The sequence below is a fragment of the Choloepus didactylus genome, chromosome 14 (assembly GCF_015220235.1).
Source record: "Choloepus didactylus isolate mChoDid1 chromosome 14, mChoDid1.pri, whole genome shotgun sequence".
In the NCBI taxonomy this organism is placed as follows: Eukaryota; Metazoa; Chordata; class Mammalia; order Pilosa; family Megalonychidae; genus Choloepus; species Choloepus didactylus.
Window position 1 is genome coordinate 38,487,030 of NC_051320.1, and position 15,983 is coordinate 38,503,012.

A 15,983-nucleotide genomic window follows, 5' to 3' on the forward strand; every position below is an offset into this window, starting at 1 on the left:
TATCTGGCAAACTGTCCTTCAAATATGAGGGAGAGCTTAAAATATTCTCTGACAAATAGACAATGACAGAGTTTGTGAACAAGATACCTGCTCTACAGGAAACACTAAAGGGAGCACTGCAGACAGAAAGGAAAAGACAGGAGTGAGAAGTTTGGAAAACAATTTTGGGAGATAGTAATGTTTGTCATATATATTTTTCCCCTCTCTCTATTAATATCCTTTAATGTACCCATACCCTATCTCTTTAGTACTGAACCTTTCTCCAAGTCTTTCTCTCCTTTCTTTGTTTCTCTGTCTGTAGGGCTCCCTTTAGATATCCAGTAGGCCAGGTCTCTTGTTAGCAAATTCTCTCAGCATTTGTTTGTCTGTGAAAAATTTAAGCTCTCCCTCAAATTTGAAGGAGAGCTTTGCTGGATAAAGTATTCTTGGTTGGAAATTTTTCTCACTCAAAATTTTAAATATATCGTGCCACTGCCTTCTCGCCTCCATGGTGGCTGCTGAGTAGTCACTACTTAGTCTTATGCTGTTTCCTTTGTATGTGGTAAATTGCTTTTCTCCTGCTGCTTTCAGAACTTGCTCCTTCTCTTCCATGTTTGACAGTGTGATCAGAATATGTCTCGGAGTGGGTTTATTTGGATTTATTCTATTTGGAGTTCGCTGGGCATTTATGATTTGTGTATTTATGTTGTTTAGAAGATTTGGGAAGTTTTCCCCAACAATTTCTTTGAATACTCTTCCTAGACCTTTACCCTTTTCTTCCCCTTCTGGAACACCAATGAGTCTTATATTCGGACGTTTTATATTATTTATCATATCCCTGAGGTCCATTTTGATTTTTTTTATTTTTTTCCCCATTCTTTCTTTTGTGCTTTCATTTTCCATTCTGTGATCTTCCAGGTCACTGATTCGTTGTTCAACTTCCTCTAGTCTTGTACTATGAGTATCCAGAATCTTTTTAATTTGGTCAACAGTTTCTTTAATTTCCATAAGATCATCTATTTTTTATTTAGTCTTGCAATGTCTTCTTCATGTTCTTCTAGGGTCTTCTTGATATCCTTTGTATCCCGTACTATGGTCTCATTGTTCATCTTTAGTTCTTTGATTGGTTGCTCTAGGTACTGTGTCTCTTCTGATCTTTTGATTTGGGTACTTGGGCTTGGGTTGTCCATATCATCTGGTTTTTTCATATGCTTTATAATTTTCTGTTGTTTTTGGCCCCTTGGCATTTGCTTAATTTGATAGGGTTCTTTTATGATTTGTAGACCAATTGGAGTCCTTATCTCTAATTTATCATATCTACAGCTTCATGGAGTACACTTTCTCTAACTAACCAGCAGGTGGCATCCACGAGCCACCTGTTCTCCACAAGCCAGTTTTCCCCTGCTTTGCCTTTGTGGTGAGTGGGGGAGTGAGTCTTGTGGGGTCCAATTGGTGTACGAAGCTTGCGTGTATAGTTGGTGTTGCCTGCCCTGTATATGGGGCGTGTGTCTGGGTGGTCAGGGAGAAGGGGTGGCTCTAACAATCAAATCTCTCTGGTGTTCCTGGAGTTTTAAAGCTGCTGCAATAGTCTAATCCTTCAGTTCAGTCCTGCCACAGTTTGTCTCTGCCAGTGACCCACAAGTTCTTGGTACTGGCGTTTGGCTCCTGAGACTTGCGAGTGGGTCCCTCTTCCAGGCTGTGCACCCCCTGGTCCTCTGTTGAGGGATGACTGTGCTATGTCACAGGTGAATGCCATCCCCCCAGGGCAGTTCTGGGCTGCTGGGCTGTGTAGAGAGGCTCCCAGTCTGCTGAAATGATGGCTGAATGGGGCTTTGTTAATTCACACTGCTCCACCTTCCCAATTCTGGGGCAACCAGCTGAGGGTGCAGGGAAGGCTAATGTCCATGCCCAGTTTTGTGGTGTGTGCCTGTTATTTGAAGCACTTCCGTCACACTGGGTTGTCTGGGGCAGCTCTGGGCTATGGGGCTGGCGACGGGCAGGAGTGTTTCCTGTCCACCAGGATGATGGCTGTAATCGGACACTCCCCTTTTCTTGGGAAGTTGTGGTGTTTAGTGAATTTTCTCAGCCACTGGATTATTGTCTTTTGTCTCAGAGCTCTCTTAGTTCTGCTCTTGTCTTGACCTGCCCAAACTGCAAGTCTTTGAGGCTTTCTGTATTGGGCTTCTTAGAGTAATTGTTTTAGAAACAGAAAAAAAAAGATATAAAAAAAAAAAAAAAGCCCTCCTCGCAGATCTAATGGGTTATTGAAATGCTAAATGACAAAGTAATTAGGGCCATTAAGGAAAGATCCAGGGGTGCAGAGAGATCAGTTTTTCTTTGGGATTTGCATATGAGCCTCAGGGCCTGAGCTCTGCCCTTCCCCTTTCTATGTTCACCAGAACTCCAAAAGTCCTCCGCTTTTATTTCGGAGTTTTTCTTGCTGTTTTTTGCTATGCCTGTCTCCTCTCTGCTGGGCTGGCTGCTCTCAGATTCTCTGGTATCTGGTCTCAGTCTACCTATGGTTGGAGTTTGGATCAGTAGAATGAGTTTCTGATAAGAGCTGCCACTGCAGTTCTCCCTTCTCCTTCCCAGCACTGATGGCCCCTCCTCCCACAGGACTGACCCTGGTAAGGAGGGGTGCGGGTCCCCTGGCCACAAAAACTTACAGATTTCGCTGATCTCAGCAGTTTGACATGTTCTTGCGTGTTGTATGAAGTATGCCCAAAGTCAAATTGCTCTGTGGTGTCCAGTCCACCCAGTTCCTGGCTTTCTACTTACTTTCCTGGAGGAGTAACTAAAACATACAGCTCACCAATCAGTCATCTTCGGGAGATAGTAATGTAAGTACACTGAACAAAGATGACTGTGAGTAGGGTTCAAAGAGGAAGGTTAGGAGCATGTGGGACACCAGAAGGAAAGAAGAAAGATAAAGACCGGGAATGTATAACTCAGTGAAACCTAGGGTGCTCAACAATTGTGATAAAAGGTACAAATATGTTTTTACATGAGCTAGACCAAATCAATGTCAACATTGCAAGGCGTTAAAAATAGGGTGGGATTGGGGGAAAATACAATCGACGCAAAATAGAGACTATAATTAACAGAAACATTGTGTTATGCTTCCTTTAATATAACAAAGGCAATATACCAAAGCTAAATGCATATGGGGGAGGGGGGGATGGGGAAGGGTATGGGACTCCTGGCATTGGTGATGTTGTCTGACTCTTTATTCTACTTTAGCTTAATGCTGTCTTTTCTTTTGTTGCTTTCTAGCTGTAATGTCTTTTTCTCTCTCTCTTTTTCTTTTTCTTTTGTCTCTCTAACTTCTTTGACTCTTCCTCCTTCTTTGTGGGAGAAATGGAGATGTCCTTATATAGATAATGGCGATGGTGCTGAATACATAAATATGTGACTATACAGGGAACCAATGATTGTTTACTTAGGATGGAATGTATGGTGTGTGAACAAAAGCATCTTAAAAAAAATGGGTTGATGAAGAAACCTTGAGGGCACAATATTGAGTGAAATAAGACAGACAGCTGAGGACAAATATTGCAGGGTCTCATTGATATGAACTAATTATAATATGTAAACTCATAGACATGAAATATGTTACCAGGATATAGAATGAGGCTAAAGAATGGGGAGCAGTTGCTTATTATGAGCAGAATGTTTAACTAGAGTAAACTTAAACGTTAGGAAATGGACAGAGGTGATGGTAGCACGTTGTGAGAATAACTAACAGTGCTGAATGGTGTGTGAAGGTGGTGGAAAGGGTAAGCTCAGAGTCATGCATGTCACCAGAAGGAAAGTTGGAGGTTAAAAGATGGGAATGTATAAAACAGTGAATCTTGTGGTGGACAATGTCTGTGATTAACTGTACAGATATTAGAAATCCCTCTCATGAATGAGAACAAATGTATGACACTATAACTAGATGGTAATAATTGAGGGGCATATAGGAAAAAATATATACCTATTGCAAATTATATATTACAGTTAGTAGTATTTTAACATTCTTTCATAAACAGTAACAAATGTACTATACCAAAAGTATGAATCAAAAATGGCAGTGGGGTGGTAGGGGTATGGGAAGATTGGAGTTTCTTTTTTTTATGTCCTTATTTCTTTCCTGGAGTAATGTTCTGGAAAATGTTCTAAAAATTGAAAAAAAATTAACTATGGTGACTGATGCACAGCTGTATGATGGTATTGTGGGCAACTGATTGTACACTTTGGATCTTTGGATAGTTGTACGGTATGTGAACAATCTCAATAAAAATTAAAAAAAAAAGAATATCTAAGCAAAAGGCCTTAGAAATAATGTGATTGGAAAGAATGTGGCCATAATTAATTAATTAACAAGTCTTCCCATTAGGTGTTCAAATCCTACTGATTGGAATAATAGGCTTATTCTTTTGTGTCAGATATTGGAGAAACTGTTTCAAGGCAAATAAAAAAATATTTTTGAAATATGTGACCAGGAGATACTGACAGAAGTCAGAGTCAGGAGGGAGAGATTAATGCAGTGTGCCTGTGAACCATTTCTCTCCTCATTACTGGAGTGGAGGTGGTATCTATTGAAGAAGGAAAGAAAGGCTCTGCTCTAATAGCCTTGTAAGTATACTGATAGCTGAACTCTTGTTACACTGAATAATGCTTATTTTCTAGAAGGTAAGTCTGTCCATGTGTTGTTCTTAGCATGAAGTTCCTGGTTTAAAATGTTTTATGGTACATGAACATAAATAAGATCCATGGATTTGGGACGAGATCACCCTGGAAAAAGTCTGTAGTCTAGGTGACTGGAGTGAAAAATGGTGATACAGAAGGTCCCAGACATCTCATCTCCAGCCTGATTTTTTAATTGCTTATATTCTTGAACTTTTAGCAAAGCTTGACACATAAGAGGTAACTAACAGATATTAAATATCTCTTATATGCTTCTGGTTTAAAATATGTTATTTCAAAATTATTTGAGGTAGGGCTTATTGGTTCGCTTTTAAACATGAATTGAGTGAAGTTCAATTAAGTCATTAACTTACCCTAGCCAGATAAAAAAGAGAAGAATAAATCAGACACACTTTATTCCACAACCTATGCTCAAAAGGCAGTTTAACATGGATGATTCATTCTATGGGTAAAATAAATAAAGGTGAAGTCATTTTATTCTTAGAGCCAAAATTCAGAGCTGTTATAGCTTTACCAAACTAGAAAGTTTTATACGGCTATATTTTTATGGTCTGAATAGCTAGAACCTGGCATAAGAAAACCAATCCATTCAGTCCACATTATCACTTTTTACTATCAAAACAATGTAGATAGGAAAAGTGATTTTTTTAATTGGTGGTAAGATTTATTAAGACAGCAATAATGATAGCTTCAGATATCTTTAGTTACAACTTAAAAATACACACAGCCATATTCTCATTTAGATTTATAACCTGGGAAAGAGGAGGAGGATTCAAGTGTGATAGAAACCTTGAATTTTGGCTAAATAAAAAAAAAATGTACATATAGAACATTATTTTATTTTTCAAACAACTAAGTTTACAAATCAAAAACATTTATATAGTAATTAAATAAATCTCATACAGTTCTTCACAGATGTCAATAAAATAAAAGAATGGAAAACACCTGGATAAACTCTGAGTTAATAGGACGAGTTGTTCAATAATAATTTTTCTTTCTTCTTGGTTACTATGAATTTAAATTTTGATCAACATGCACGGTTCAGTACAGTGAAAAGAACCACAATATTTAAATGGAAACAAAATAGAAGCAAATAGCAGGAGACATTCTTAAAAAGAATGTTGAAACAATTATAACGTTTTGTTTCTTATGGAAATCAGTAAGAATAGTCATATGCAATAATATGATTTATGTTCAGAGTCTTAGCCAGAAATAAGCTAGTGTTAAAAATTATTTGTGGATATTTTTCCAGTGATTTGTTTTTGCTTGAATTACGCAGCTGCTTTCTTTAATTCCTTGATTGCTCTGCACAGACTGATTTTGTACTGTTACATTTCCCTTGAAGATTCTTGTGTGTGTGTGTGTGTGTGTGTGTGTGTACTCCTTTGTGGCTAATTCTGTAAAAATCTCTCATTTCTGAGGCTTATAAGGTGGTGCTTATCTACATAGAACCATAAGTAACATGAATTTGGCCTAGAGAAAGTATAAAAATGGAGATGGTTTCACAAAAGCCACATTAATATCACATGAAATAAATAGTCAGTGACCTGGCTTCTCCTTGGTTTTAGGTTTTGAGAGTAATTTCTTAGCTCACAGAAATGTATAACATTAAAAAAAATATTTCAGAGCATGATATATTTAAGGATGAAATGTGACTAGAACCTAGGTTGTTGTTTGTTTTTAAGTTTGTTTTTTTTTTTTTTTAATTTGATAAACTGAAATGTGGAAAGAACAAGCAAGGCTAGAAAGAAAATAGATAATGTGAATATAACTAATATATAACCTACTGTCCTCAGGAACCAAATGATTTTACTATAAAAACTGAAACCCATTAAAAAATAAACTAGTTAATTGGGAGGGGGAAAAAGAAAAAAAGTTTGGGGCTCTTATAATCACAAAAATTTTCTTCTCTATATGAGGAATACACAGGGTATCTCTGGTATTATAAGTTAAAAAAATTACAGATTATTCAGTACTTTAAACCAATGCACAATGGTAATTTTACCATTAAAGCATTTATCTCTAACAGGATCTTGAAGAAAAATGTTACTGAAAAGTCTTTAAATCTCACTTGTGGAAAAGGGTAATTTAGACACATTGTTTGATAAAAATTCTCTCAATTGGTTATTAACTGAATTTACATTTCATTAATTTTAGCTCATTGTAATTATCATGCTTAGTCAATCATTACTTATATAAACAAAATACAATCTAAATAGTAATGTCAATAAATGTGCATTTTCACTCCAAGAAAACCATCTGTCCCCAAACAACTTCAGGCCAATGCAACTTCAGAACAGAAGTAGATACTTGGAGTTGTGCTTACAACTTGCCTAGAGCACCATCCATTGCTTAGAATAGTCTTCTTTCCATCCTTTGATTTGGGCAGAATTTGCCTAAAGCAAAAGGTTGAATTCCAGAACGCTGTTGAGTCTCTGATTATCTAAATTCTATAATTACTAAACATATTTACTAAATCAGATTTTATCATTTTTTTCCTGGAAATTTGGCAAAATGTAAACTGACAAAATTCTTTTCTTCTAAGAAAAAATAACTGCATATAGTGACCTTATATCTAATATCTATTTCAAGAAAGACAGTCCAATGTCATAAAACTATATATTTGATTTAATAAGCATATCATGGTTTGCTGTGCTTATCAGAGCCTATAGACATTGTGGGAAAAATGAATAAATATAAAAGAAAATTACTTTAGTTCTCAAAGAGCTTATAAACTAGTTAGGCAGAAATGATGAAACAAGCAAATTCTAAAATTCTTTAAATGTCAATTTCCTCCTCTGTCAAAGTATATGGAAAGGTTGCAAAGATAAAATGAAATAATATACGAACTATTCTTAGCAAAATATCTGCCATATAGAAAACAGAAACTAAATACTAGCTATTTATAATTTCATTAAAAATACATGTTAAACCATTCATTCTTTTGATCAAGATAAATCATAAGCCACTTCTGGCTCAGGAACTGTGTTTTTACTGAAAACACAAAAAGCAAATGCTAAAGTGAAGGGCAGTCTACTTATATTTTTAGAGAAGGGAATTCTCTGCCCTTTTACAAATATAAAACACTTTTTTGCATTTCACCTAATCATTACTCAGTTCTCCTCCCAAAGACAGAAAAAAAAAAAAAAAATCCAAGTTAATCATTTCTCTGCACATAGCTAAACCTGTTGTATCATTCTTGAAAGGACTGCCATCACAAAACACTTGCAAGATAAGAGAGTGATGATTTTCACCACATCCCTATTCAACACACCTATTTTGCCTGTGTAGAAAACAGATGGATCTTGGAGAATGACAGTGGATATTGTAAACTTAATCAGGTGGTGGTTCTGATTGCATCTGCTGTTTCAAATTTAGTTTCATTGCTTGAGCAAATTATTGCATCCCCTGGTATCCGGTATGTAGCTGTTGATCTGGAAAATGCTTTTTCTCTGCACTTGTTAGCAAACACCAAGACCACCAAAAGCAGTTTGTTTTCAGTTGGTAGGCAATGCACATTCACTGTCCTAGCTCAAGGGCATATCAACCCTCCAATCCTATGTCATAATTTCATCCATGCGTTACCAAGCAAGGGCTCGCTATTGGACGTGCACAGAGCCAATACTAAGACATGCAAGGTTGACCAGCAAGGAGACAGGAGGCAAGTTTCAAATCTGTCTCCCGGATCTGAGAACTAACGGAGGTTTTATGGTAATGGGAGGTGGAAGGTATGGACAGAAGTGGGGAGGTTTGACTTGGCATAGTCTGACTGGTTAATTTTAGAACTGTCCATATATGGTAGAGTGGACTTTAGGCTGGACCTTCCTTATTGAAGGTCCTCTTGCATTTGATTTGCATCCAATGTCTCCTTGTCCTCATAATCTTGGTTCTGAGGGAGGTATTCTTTGTTCCTGGTGTCTCAAAAGTCATCTAAAGGACAAGAGTCTGTATTTTGCACATGTTCAAGCTACATCGTTTGCGGTTAAGTTTGGCTGCCTTCAAAACAAGCTCTGAAGAAAAGGTTAAGAAAAGAGGGAGTCACAATAAACAGGTGTTTCAGCCTGCCCGTGGTTTCACTTGGGAATCCTGATTTCCTCTGCCTTGCACAATATATCCTGCTCTTCTATTACATTAATGCTAATATGGTGATTGGACCTGGTGATAAGTAGCAACTACTTTAGACCTATTGGTGAAACATTTACTTGGAGGGTGAGAAATAAATGTGACAAAAATTCAGGGGCTTTCCACCTCAGTGAGATTTTTAGGGGTCCAGTTTTGTGGGGAATGTTAAGATATGCCTTCTGAGGTGAAGGATAAGTTGTTGCATCTGGCTCCTCTTTCACCAATAAAAGGTATACCGTCTAGCTGGCCTCTTTGGATTTTGGAGTCAACATGTTACTCATTTGGATGTTCTTCTCTGGCCTTTTTCTGAATGACCTTAAAAGTTTTGAGTTTTCAGTAGGGCCCAGAATAAGACAAAGCTCTCAAACTGGTCCAGGCTGCCAGGCAAGCTGCTCTGCCTCTTGGGTCATATGAATCACCAGAGCCAATGGTGCTTCAAGTGTCAGTGGCAGATACAGATGTCATTTGGAGCCTTTGGCAGGCTCTTTTAGGCAAATCGCAGTGTAGACACTTAGGATTTTGGAGTCCTGCCATCCTCTGAAGCTAACTACCCTCCTTTAGAGAAACAGCTTTGGACTACCACCTGGCCTTGGTAGAGACTACCATGCAACCTGAGCTGCCCATCAAGAATTGGGTGCTGTCTGACACAACAAGCCATCAAGTCGTATGTGACAGCAGACTCCATTATCCAATGCAAGTGGGATAAATGAGACTGGGTTCAATCAGGCCCTGCAAGCACAAATAGTTGCATGAGAAAATGTCCCAAATGTCCATGACTCCCACTCCTTCTACATTACCTTCTCTCTACCAGCCTGCACCTATGGCCACATGGGAAATGCCCTAGGACCAGCTGCCTGAGGAAAAGATAAACTTGGGACAGGCTTCCAGGTGGTTCTGCATGACATGCAGGAATCACTCTAAATTGGACAGCTACAATCCTATAGCCCCTTTCTGGGACATCTTTAAAGGAAAATTCTACCATTGGCCAGAACTTTGAGCGGCATACCTGGGTATTTATTTTGCGTGGGATGAGAAATGACCAGAAATCTTTTGTTTGGGGTTTTGTGTTGTCAGGTGATAAATACCTAATTAAAAAGAAAGAAAACGAATAAGTATATAAAATTGTGAATGGCATGGATCAATTTTGAGAATATGTTAGAAATCAAAAATGATTAATCCATTAATATGTGCTCTAGGACCCATAAAATATAAAACAAAAATGCACAATAAAATATGTCTTTTCATTTTGGCAACTTCAGTGGAAAAAGTGTTTCTTCCCCAATATGTCTGCTTGAAGAGAGTGACAGAGACTTCAGATTGAGGTAGTTTGTTCTTTTCATAACTGAACCAAGTGCTATGGTCAGGGGGATTCAGAAAATTTATTTTCAAGGCCTGGGGCATAGATCCACCCTTAATGGGAAGCTAGCTAGAGTCATCTTTCAGTATGGTTTAACTTTGATAAAGAGAATGGCCTTCTGTTGCTGGAAGAAGGCAGGAAGACGTGATGGGCAGGCAGATTACACAAATAGATTTCATACCTGTTGATAATAGTTGCCAAAGGAGGTAGAAGTTTTGAGGGCTATTTTCACCATTCCATAGACACAATTAGGAACTTGAGCTGTTCTTTAATCTTCAAATGCTATTCAAGTCATTTAATCTATCTTCTTAGACTCAAATTCACACTAATAATTCATCCACAATTTCGTACTACCACCCATTCTTCTGATCTCCAGATAAATATGTCTGTCTACTAAAATTTCCCACTTGGTATGTTCCACAGGCACCTCAAACTTATTATCATCCTCCCCTCTGTGCTTCCACCTCCTAATTTTGTCACAAACATTTAATCAGTTTCTAAATTGTGCAGCTTCCAGCTCCATAATTATTATTGAAGCTGTCTTCTTTACATTCACACACATCACCCATCAGTTTGTATTTGGATTAATAAAATAGGTATCAGAGCAACTTGTGTTTTAAATATAGCCCATCTCTAATGTACTGCTGTTAGAATACTTTTCCAAAATACAAACAAGAGCAAATACACTCTTAATGTTTTGGTAAAGTGCAAAGAAATTGCAATATTTTAAGTTCTGACCCTTCCTTTCTCTCAAACCCCCTCTTGTGCCTCTTCTCACGAATAAATAACTTGTGTTCTAACCACATCCATTTTCTTGAAGGTCACTAGTCAAACATCTTTTTACATATTTACATTTACTTCTCTCAAACTTGCTTTCTCCTTTGTCTAAATTCCTTTTCTCCAAATTTTTGGATATAAATTTGAATATAATTTTCTCCTGATGCCTTTCTTTACCCTCAAAACTATTGTTTTCCAAAATCTGGGACATCAGATAATTTTAAATGTTACACAAATGAAAAAATAATGAGTTACGCATTTATATCTGCTGGATCGCATTTATATCTGCTGGAATAGAAAAAAGATTACACACATCCTACCTGTCATCATGGTTATTATCTTTCTCAGGCAAGGCTTCTTTAATTCGATTTGGAGTCAATTAAAAAACAGTTATGTAAATAAAGTACAGATATACTCAGATACAGCAATGATTGTATAGTTAGGAGTCACTAATGATTCATGGCAGGAATCAGTCATCTTCTCTAGGGTATGTGATCTTCCTCTCACTCCCAAACACTTATTACTTTAACGTAATTATTCTCCACTGAACTGTGGATCCCTTAAAGCATCATATCTGATTCATTGTTTTCATTCGCAGTTCTTGCAGTATCTTAGACTCAATTGTGTTTTATGAATAAATCAATGAATAATGGATGAATTATTGAATGAACTTTAATTCAGATCAATAGCCAACCCAGTGCAATTGCCATACTATGTGTCCCTATAGATGATATTATTTAAGATGAATTTTCTCAATTTCTTATTTCTTCACTCACTATAAATTTGGGCATGCTTTTAAATGTCAAAGGGTTTTGAATATTAAATATTATAGTATGAGAACACCTACATAGCTGCCTTTGAGCCTTAAAGGATAGTATGCTTTTGAGTAGAAAAGACAAAATATGTCAAATGAATGTCTGAGACTAATACTTAAGCTTTCTGGGCCGTCTTCCTTATCCACTACCCTTTTGCTTGTGTAAGTCTATAGTTTTGCCAATGAAGTCTGTACCTTTGTTCTTTAACTTACTTATATTCTTGAACTGTCATTTCATGTAAGTTATTTTTGTTTAACTGACCTTACTGCTGTTTACTTTCACATACCAAAGCTTTTTTGCTTCCTGGAATTAAGCTTCACAGATAATTCTTCTCCCTATATTTGGAAAATAGTGCTATATTTTAAGTATGGGTAATGAGATATGACACATCACTAAACAACCACAGGTAACCTGCCTCCTCAAATGTTTACCAAAAAGCATTAGATTTGCTTCTCAACACTGTAATCATCACAATAAAAAAAAAGAATTTTCTTACATTTAAAGTTAAAATTTCCTTCTTAAGGTAACTACCATCCACTCCCCTATACACTACATATTCTTTGTTACATTTCATGTCATGCAAATCGTAGCCCTAAGTTTGACCCAAGTGCATATATGCAAAGTGCTATACAGCCCACCTCTTCTTCATTCCCCTTCCTGTACCTGAAGATGCAACAAAAATATAAAGCATAGGTTAAAAACTGTTCTTTCTCTTCAGTTTATTTGAATCAAATGCATGCAGGTTATACGGTTATATCACAAAGAATCCATTCTATGAGAAAAAATGTTGAGTAACTTCAGGGGTTTACCTTTCCAAATAACTGTTGCTTGTTTTCCATTCTTTATAAAAGAGAAAACTAAATCAATCATATGTAATGATACTAACCTTTTCAACCCACTAAATATCCATTTTCTTTACTAATATTATAATGAGGCAAAGTCTAACATATTCTAGTTGCAATTAGTAGCTATCTAATCTGTAAACAAGAAAAATATAAATTATTTAAATTATAAAATTATAAAAACATGTGTACATGTTTTTGTATCATATACATCATATATACATTTTACATGCATAAATATACATTTTGCATTAACTTTAATAGATTTATGTGCAATCTTACATAAAATATGAGTATAAGACATTTATTTAGCAATTATTGGATATCTTATTAGAATAGAAGGAAAGTATAGTATGAGGATTTGTTTGCTTGATTATTAAAAACAAATTACTATGTACCCACAGACCTAATGAATTTTTCTTCCTCATATGGATTTTGCAGGGTCTAACAGCCTTCTTATATAGGAAGGATTTTCAACCCTTTTTTTTTTGGTGGGGGGTGGGGGGGATCCATTTTCCAAATTTAGATGCTGAAATTGCCAGGTATTTTCTTCCCATCCTCTCTTGCACCCAGAACACAGGCACATATCCCAGTCCCAGCCTACCAGATACGCCCAACTATATCAGTAGTTGGTGCTGCAAAGAAGAACACAGCGAAATCTACTGCGTGAAGGCAATAGCAGTTATGCAACATCTGGATTTCAGAGCCACAGAAGCTGTGGTGTCAGCAACCATCTGCCGGGCGCAGAGCCGGAAGTGAGGGCAGCCATGATGGTGTCTAGAGTTTAGCAAAGGAAGGAGCACTAGCTCCCATCAATGGACAAATTCTAGGGTGGAATTTGAGCTGAGGCTCTAGCTCTCCTCCATCTGACCTGGGGTCTTCAACTATGACCTACCTAAATGTGCTTTCAATTTCATGAACCAGAATCTCCTTTTTTTTTCAGTTGCAGTTAAGAACTCCAAGTCTAAAACCAACATTCCTTTAAACAGGACAAATTTTTCCTCAGAACTGAGACTGATTCCATATTAATTTGGGACTTCATTATTATTAATTGGGATTTTATTTCTTCTTTGAGGATACAGTGTTTACAGTGGCTAGTTCAGCTATTTATTCATATCTGTTTAGGTATTATTATTATTATTTAATTAAGTTCTTTCCTTCTGGCTAAGTCACATCAAATATTTTGCGTTACATAGCAAAAATATACTTAAAATGTATATATACACAGTCTCTTTTGACATTTTAACTATCTGTAATCATTTGTAATCAAATCTTAACTAAATAGTGAACAAAAAGGGCAAATCAATGACTTTTTTTTAGATTATAGTTTCTCTTCACATTTAGTACAATTCACTTAAGAGCAATTTGTGTGTTTTTTTTTTTTTTTTTGAAAAGATAATGTATCCTGTCATTGATAAGTCAGGATGAAATGGGAAAGGTAATTACTCAACCAACGATCTTTGATTTAAAAATATAGAAAGCAGCTTTTAAAATAAACATACTTCTTTTTACTATTTTATGATGTTTACTTTATTAAATCAATACCCTGACCTTGATTTTAACCTCTCAAGACTTGATGTTAAACCATTTTCATAAAAAGCAAAAGTGTTGGTGATAAATAACAAACTATCAAATGAACAAAAACAAGTTGAAAAACGGTTTAGACAAATCAAAGTTACTTTAAGATTAGAGTTTTATTAAAAGGGCAGACAGATGCCAGTTACACATTTACTTGAAGTCAAGTATATATTTTCTAACATACAGGTGCAGTGATTTAAGTGGAGGAAGGGAAAGACATATGTTTCCTAGCCTAAAATAAAAATAAAAATCACCTGGGAGCCATGAAATCCTCTTACCCATTCGCTTCAGCAGTAAGGCATTTTGTAATATTTTCTTTTTCCCTTTCTAACCGGTCTCCTCCCGTTTTCATCCTGCTCTGTGTCCTGGGAAGCAGACTTTTAAAAATTACATAAGTAAAGTCCTTTGCCCTCTTTTTTTCTGATTGATTTGGCCAGTGGTGAAGCACTAGCAGCAGCTCAAGGGGACAAGAAGGGAATGAGGTTATGATCGTTATTCTAGGGCCTCCTCCATGCTATCCCACGATGGGGTAGCGGTTTCCCTCTTGTAAAGGCCACAGCCCTTACCATGCTGGTATCTCAATACGTTACCCTTTCACGTTTCGGTAACTGCGCTCTCCTCTTGCCTCTTCAGACTTAGGGTAAAAACGACTCCAGCTATTGCTGCAAGTCCTGAGGGCCTACATTTTCTTTTGCTGGTGGCCCTGAATCCTGCCTGTAACTTCCTTAACAGTCCTTCAGATTACCTGTTTTAGTGTGCGCTGTATTTTGTCTCCATGACCCTGACTGATATAGCAATGTTGCTGCTTAGGAGAATGTTTTTTCATTCATGAATGTTCGAAAAGAAAAATGATTGACAGCCAATGCTTTAAAGATTCAAGTACCCTAATCCAATGCATTTTATATGGTATTATTGTTTTCAGTATTATTTTATCATTATTGAAAAATTTTATGTATTTTAAATTAAGCCATAATTACACTAAAACTCTTGTCCTCCAGTCTATACAACACATACAAACCAAACCATCATAAAAGGTCAGATAAGTAAACAGAGAATAAAAATGGGAGGCATCAGTTACCCATTGTAAAGCATAACTGCATTTTAGAATTGGTAGAACTTGAAGTAAACCTAAATCTATGAGGTTTTCCCCATGATTAAATAAGTATAATGAAGTACATAGGCAAGAGAATATTTTATAAGGAAGAGTGAGAAATATTTCTCCCTTTTATTTCCTATTCTTGGCTACACACTCTTCTCCCTCCCATTCTGTCATCTTATTTGAGGATTTTTTAGACTATGTAGCTTCAAAAATAATCAAGAAAAAGTAAGAAAAATAGAGGTCTAAATATTTTCCAGAAATATAGCTGGAAGGTCTTAGGCAAAGTATTTTCTTTTAAGGGAAGGAGAATTATCTACATTTGTTTGTTTTCTAAAAATTGTTTATTTAGCCCAATTCATTTTATATTCATCAACAGGAATCATCGCATGTTGGGTAAAGTTTCTGCAAAAGGATTTTTTGGATTCTTTGGACACAAGCAACAGAAACTGCCACTGATTAACTGATTCGGGAGAACAGAATGCATGAGGATGATCGTGGATAGCTCATCCTTACAGTGGGAAATGAAAAACAAGACCTTTAGAAAACCAGGAATAACAGAATTGCCAGGGATCTAAAAAGGAACAACTTGAAGATATTTTCCCAAGGACTCTGACACCTGATAGTTTAGCTTTGGCCACATTCCATGCCAAAGCGTCACAGCTGGTAATGGCAATCCCACCCTAAATTTCATGCCCACCACTCTGCTTGTGGTAGAAGGAGTTTGT